Genomic DNA, 6,789 nt, shown 5'->3' with positions numbered 1-6,789 from the left:
AGCCCAAGTCCTCAAGTACCATAGCTGAGTTAGTTTCCTTTGCCTTACTGCCTCCAAGCTATTTTTATAGGCTTTTCAAGCTCATTTGCCTAGAAAAGGTAAGTAAAGGAGTGAAATGAGCTGGATGAGCACAGGCATTATTTTAAAAGGGCAGCATCCACTCAGCTCCATCCAAGTGTTGTTGCTCCACCAGGGATGATGGAACGGTGTGGCTAGAAACACAATTTTCCCAGCAAAGTCAGAGATTCCCAGAGTCGCTGTGGGTTTCTTACTTCCCTTGCATTCCTGGGAACGGTAGGTACAGGAAGAGGGGTGTTTTGTGCCTGTAGATCAGACACAAAAGGTAGATCAGACAAGGGGGTCCCTAGATTTGCAGTACTAAAGATACAAGCGTGACAAGGCTGACAGTGGCCCTCGATTCAGTGTGCTGCGAAGTGCCCCACTGCCCTTGGTCCTGGCTATTACATGGCCTCAAATTCATCAATCCACTGCTTGGTGTCGCCCTACGGGATCTGCCGCAAAGTCTTGTACTTGTTCCAGCCTTGCCTCATGTTCTCGTTGTGGATGAGGTCATTGTGGGTCCTCTTATTCTCATCTCTGGCCTGGGACAGCTCATTGCTCAGCGTCAGCAGCTGCCGCTGCACACGCTCATTCTCTTGGCTTCAGTGATCGCTTCTCCTCATTGCGGTAATCCAGGATGCCCTCGATGCACAGCTTGGCACTGTAGCCCATAGACTCTGCACCCTCATCCTGCAGGCCCTCCTGGACACGATAACCGACTGGCTCGTACATGCGGGGTGGCAGGGGTAGGGGAGCTGTCATCATTAGGTGCAGCTCCTCCTTAGTCTTCACCAGGTCATCCTGGGCTTCTTTGGCCCTGTGCTGCCACTCTTCAACCTCATCCTTCTTGCACCTCCTGACCTCCTCCACGAGGGCGATCTTGGCAGCGTACTCTGCAAGCTCCGCAGCCAGCTGCTCCTGGCCCTTTACTTGATCCACTGCCTGTCTCTCCAGCTCCTCGGTGGCCTGCAGTGCAGCCACACAGTCAGCCTTTAGGCGCTCAGCCTCCTCCTGGGCCCGTTTTCTCTCCTGCAGCTGCAAGGCTCTCTGAATCTGCTCTGGGAGTTCTTTCTCCGCCTTCTTGGTTTTCTCCTCGTAGTCCTGCAGCCTGAGCATCAGCTCCTCCTTCTCACGTATCATCTGTTCTTTTTCTCTCCTTTTCTTCTCAGTTTCCAACTGTTGCTGCTCCAGCTGCTTCTGGGGCTTCTCCTCCTGAGCCTGGGCCTTCATCTGTTGCACCATGATGGTGTCGGGCTTCCTGCGGCTCATGTACAGCTCATGGTTCCCCATGCAGAGCTGCAGTGTCCTCTTGTTAATTCTCAGGAGAGGGGCATAGAACACGAAGTCAGGTGGCTTCTTGTCAATGGGCTTAATGACAAACTTTTTGTCATTGAAAGAGACGTTCCTGTTTTCACTCCAAGTGAAGCCAATCTTTGAGGTCAACTTATCTTCTTTCTTGTAAATAATTAGTCTGAGGGCATCAACTCCAAGCCAGAGGTCTGTTCCTTTCTTTTTTCTTTTTTTTTTTTTTTGAGATAGAGTCTCACTCTGTTGCCCGGGCTAGAGTGCCGTGGCGTCAGCCTAGCTCAAGCTCCTGGGCTCAAACTCCTGGGCTCAAGCAATCCTCCTGCCTCAGCCTCCTGAGTAGCTGGGACTATAGGCATGCGCCACCATGCCCTGCTAATTTTTTCTATATATTTTTAGTTGGCCAATTAATTTCTTTCTATTTTTAGTAGAGATGGGGTCTCGCTCTTGCTCAGGCTGATCTGGAACTTGGCCTCCCAGAGGGCTAGGATTACAGGTATGAGCGACTGTGCCCAGTCCTGTTCTTATTTTTTATCTTGAAATAGTTGATTCCATACATTTCCAGATCCTGAGCAATCTTGAGATACTCCAACGTAGCACTATCTTTGAGCATCCCACGGTGTTCTGCGTGCCACACTTGGATCTGGTCCTTCCACTGGTCCCTGGTCAGTCTGTCTGGTCCATAACTCTAAGGGATCAGCCACTCAGAGCTGAGGAACCCAGCCTTGTGCACTTCTTTGTTATAGTCCCCAAACTTGGCCTGCACAGCATAGGACCCCAGCAGCACTGCGGTCTCAGAGGGACAGTACATCGCGATGCTGAGAATTCCCTCCTTCACTTGGAGGAAGAAAAGCTTCTGTATGATGTCCTGGATGAGCTTCTCAGACACCTCTTCAGGACCCAGTTCCTTTAAAAAGAGTGCATTTATCCTGGAAGAAATATTCTGGGCTGGGAACCAGTGGAAGCTCCCCTGGTTTATTTTCTACAATTGTATCCTTGTATCATAGTGCCAAACAGGCCTGATTTTTATGATTATTATTGAATCACTTCCTGTATTATGCTTGGAGTAGGACTGATCGAATTAAGGAAAGTGCCTATGAAGTATGGGTAACAAACTTCACAATGGCCTGTGTGATACAAGATCCAGTATCATTAAAGAAAACCACATCGTGGCTTAAATCTGTGCCATACTTTTTCTGTACTTGAAATGAACTCAAATTGATGTTTTGATTTCTATGAAGAATCTATATATTTAAGATTGCATGTGAAGCACTAACACACACAAATTATTTCCCTCCTCCGTCAGTCTGGGTGGCGGGTGGCAGAACCTCAGTGTGCACTGAGCATGAGCTCTGCAGGAAGACACGCTTAGATAAATTTTTTAAAAAGCTTTTTGGGTTTTGCTTAACAGAAGAATACATTGTTGGACTTATACCTAATTAATGATCACCTCTAGAGTGTAGTATTTATAAGTGATAACGTGAGTTTGTAATATTAGTTTTAACAACAAGAAGTTTTGTTCTGTGTATTTTGTTACCTTTTACAGAATAAAGTATTACATATTAAAACCAAAAAAAAAAAAAAAAGGTAGGTCAGACAATGTAGTGGTGTCTGTTTAGGCTGCTGTAACAAATACCTTAGACTGAGTGGCTTATAAACAACAGAAATTTATTTCTCACAGTTCTGGAAGGCCTGGAAGTCTGAGATCAGGGTGCCAGTGTTACCAAACACTCAGCACTTTTCACAGGAGGCCTAATCAGAAGGTGGACAAGTGGTTTGGGGAGGAGGAAAGAGAAGTTTTACTACTTTGCCAGCAAAGGAGAAAAAAATAGATCTTCTTATCTCAAGATGCAAACTTCCTGAACATTGGCAGAAATACAGAGCTTTTAAATGATGGGTTCTCAGCTTCAGCCAATTACGTTTCAACTATACTTGATGATTCTGACCATCCCATTTTCACTGACGACAATCTTGCGATCTCCACTCAGGACCTCCCTTTACCAGGTCTGGGCTGGGACATCTCCAGTTGCACAAATAAACAAAAGACTTACCCTGCCCCTCCCAACCACTGGCCTGAGGCTGGGATGCAGGCTTTAGTTCTCAAAAGGAAGTAGAGGATGTTTAAAGAGACAGAAAATAATTTTGCCCTTTTTCCCAGGCAATTCCCTCTGTTACATATTCCCCACTCTCAATATTTCCCTTCCTTATCCATGGGAGGAGGGGTGACTACATATTACACCAGCATTGTAGGCGAGGGCCAGCTTCTAGGCTGCAGACTATCAACTCTGGCTGTGTCCTCTTAGGGCATAAGGGGAGAGGTCTCTCTTAGGCCTTCTTTATAAGGACACTAACCCATTTGTGAGGGCTCCAGCCTCCTATATACTTCCCAAAGATCCCACCTGCCCCTACCAATCATCACATTTGTGATTAGGTTTCTGTTAGGTCCGGAGGCCAGAAAGACACACGAAGCCTCACGCGTAGCAAAATGTTATTTATTTTGAGCATCTGGGTGCAGATGGGTGGAGGCAGAAAAAGGCATCTATGAGAGAAAAGGGGAGAGTCTTCGGTTTTATACAGGGTTTTTCTAGGGGGAATAAATAAATTCTTTTCAAACAATCAGGAGAGATAAGGAAAGTTAAGTTCCCCTTTTGCATGTTATTCCTTTATCTCCCTAGGGGCCTGGCAAAGGCTATGTGCTTAATACACCCCTAGGAAAGGGACAGGTGGGTTTTATAGGAGGTTTGGATGAAAGTTTGGGGAGGGTGAATTCTTTAAGCTTAACAGTTTCAACAAATGAAATTTGGGGGGACACCAACATTCAGACCGTAGCAACAGGGCTGAGTAATCCTCCCAGTGCTTGTCATGTCCACAGTCCCTGAAGTGGCCCTAAGTGGTTCCTTACAGATAGGTGTCTCATCCTCCTGGCTCACCATTCTGGCCAGGAACCACTCAGAGCAAGTCGAGTAGGAAAATTCTGTTGAACCTGTATGATGTTGACCAATCGTCTAATCATCCCACCTGGAGCAATCCAAACTGAACCAATCAGCTCCTCTCTCTCTGGAATTTGAACTTTAGACAAAGAGCTAGTTGATAGTGATAGTGGAAGTGGAAATACAGAAAAAGAACAAACAGGAAGAATGGTTGAGTCTCGAGAGTTCTAGAGCACCAACAGACATCTTTTGCTATGAGTAACAAAATAACCTGGTAATTAAGGCTGCACTGGATCCTGAATAAATTTTGAGGTTTTTTTTGTGGTTTTTTTTTTTTTTTAACAGAGTCTCTCGATCTGTTGCCCAGACTAGAGTGAGTGCCGTGGTGTCAGCCTAGCTCACAGCAACCTCAATCTCTTGGGCTCAAGCAATCTTTCTGCCTCAGAGCCTCCTGAGTAGCTGGGACTACAAGCATGTGCCACCATGCCTGGCTAATTTTTTCTATATATTTTTTTAGTTGTCCAGGTAATTTTGTTCTAAATTTTGAGTTTCTAAACTTCATTTCAGAGTCTATCAGGTATTACACTGTAATTCTTTTTTTTTTTTTTTTTTTTTTTTTGAGACAGAGAATCGCTTTGTTACCCAGGCTAGAGTGAGTGCCGTGGTGTCAGCCTAGCTCACAGCAACCTCAAACTCCTGGGCTCAAGCAATCCTTCTGCCTCAGCCTCCAAAGACGCTGGGACTACAGGCATGTGCCATCATGCCTGGCTAATTTTTCCTATATGTATTAGTTGGTCAATTAATTTCTATTTATAGTAGAGATGGGGTCTCGCTCTTGCTCAGGCTGGTTTTGAACTCCTGACCTTGAGTGATCCACCCGCCTCTGGCCTCCCAGGGTGCTAGGATTACAGGCCTGAGCCACTGTGCCAGCCTACACTGTAATTCTTCTTCCTCCCATAAGTGCTGGGTACAAAAGTATTCCTGGGATCCTACGAGGCCTGGTGTGTGGTCAATTTTCTTGTCTTCTTATGGCTATGTGTGTATATAATTAAAACAAACAGCCCATTACTTAAGGTAACCTGAGTGAATTCTTGCAAATAAAAAATTCTAACAATGTACACAATGATCTCTTGCTTTTTTTTTCTTTTTTTTTTTTATTTCGGCATATTATGGGGGTACAGATTTTAAGGTTTCAATAAATGCCCTTTCCCCCCCACCCCCCACAAGTCTGAGTTTCCAGCGTGACCATCCCCCAGATGGTGCACATCTCACTCATTATGTATGTATATACCCGCCCCCCTCCCCCCCTCCCACCTGCCCAATACTCTATTACTGTAGTACCTATGTGTCCACTTAGGTGCTATTCAGTTAATACCAGTTTGCTGGTGAGTATATGTGGTGCTTGTTTTTCCATTCTTGGGATACTTCACTTAGTAGTATGGGTTCCAGCTCTAACCAAGAAAATATAAGATGTGCTATATCACCGTTGTTTCTTAGAGCTGAATAGTACTCCATGGTATAGATATACCACATTTTATTAATCCATTCTTGGATTGATGGGCACTTGGGCTGTTTCCACAGCCTTGCAATTATGAATTGTGCTGCTATAAACATTCGAGTGCAGGTGTCTTTTTTGTAGAGTGTCATTGGATCTTTTGGGTAGATGCCCAGCAATGGGATTGCTGGATCAAATGGTAGATTCACTTGTATCGCTTTAAGGTATCTCCATATTGCTTTCCACAGAGGTTGAACTAGTTTGCAGTCCCACCAGCAGTGTAGGAGTGTTCCTCTCTCTCCACATCCATGCCAGCATTTATTGTTTGGAGACTTTTTGATAAAGGCCATTCTCACTGGAGTTAAGTGATATCTCATTGTGGTTTTGATTTGTATTTCCCTGATGATTAGAGATGTTGAGCATTCTTTCATATGTCTGTTGGCCATTCTTCTGTCTTCTTTAGAAAAGTTTCTGTTCAAGTCCTTTGCCCACTTTTTAATAGGGTTATTTGATTTTTCCTTGCTGATTTTCGTGAGTTCTAAGTATATTCTAGTTATCAGTCCCTTATCAGATGCGTAGGATGCAAAAATTTTCTCCCATTCTGTAGGTTGTCTGTTTACTTTCACGACTATTTCTTTGGCTGTGCAGAAGGTTTTTAGTTTCATCATGTCCCATTTATTTATTTTTGTTGCTGCTGTGATTGCCTTTGGGGACTTCTTCATAAACTCTTTGCCTAGGCCGATGTCTAGGATAGTGTTTCCAACATTTTCCTCTAGAATTCTAATAGTTCCATACCTTAGGTTTAAGTCTGTTATCCAGCGTGAGTTGATTTTTGTGAGAGGTGAAAGGTGTGGGTCCTGCTTTAGCCTTCTACAAGTGGCTATCCAGTTTTCCCGGCACCATTTATTGAAAAGGGATTCTTATCCCCAGTGTATGTTTCTGTCTGCTTTGTCAAAGATTAGATGGCTATATGAGGATGGTTTTATATCAGGATTCTCA

General features: G+C 44.5%; 1 pseudogene; it reads right to left on the bottom strand.

The window, feature by feature from the left end:
• Window positions 1–461: 461 nt before the first annotated feature.
• On the bottom strand, window positions 462–2,570 carry LOC105863613 (ezrin-like; annotated as a pseudogene).
• Between the last annotated feature and the right edge of the window lie 4,219 nt (window positions 2,571–6,789).

Source organism: Microcebus murinus, chromosome 5, assembly GCF_040939455.1.
Source record: "Microcebus murinus isolate Inina chromosome 5, M.murinus_Inina_mat1.0, whole genome shotgun sequence".
NCBI lineage: Eukaryota > Metazoa > Chordata > Mammalia > Primates > Cheirogaleidae > Microcebus > Microcebus murinus.
Note: the sequence above shows the minus strand (reverse complement) of the source record. Positions and strands in the feature narration are given on the sequence as shown.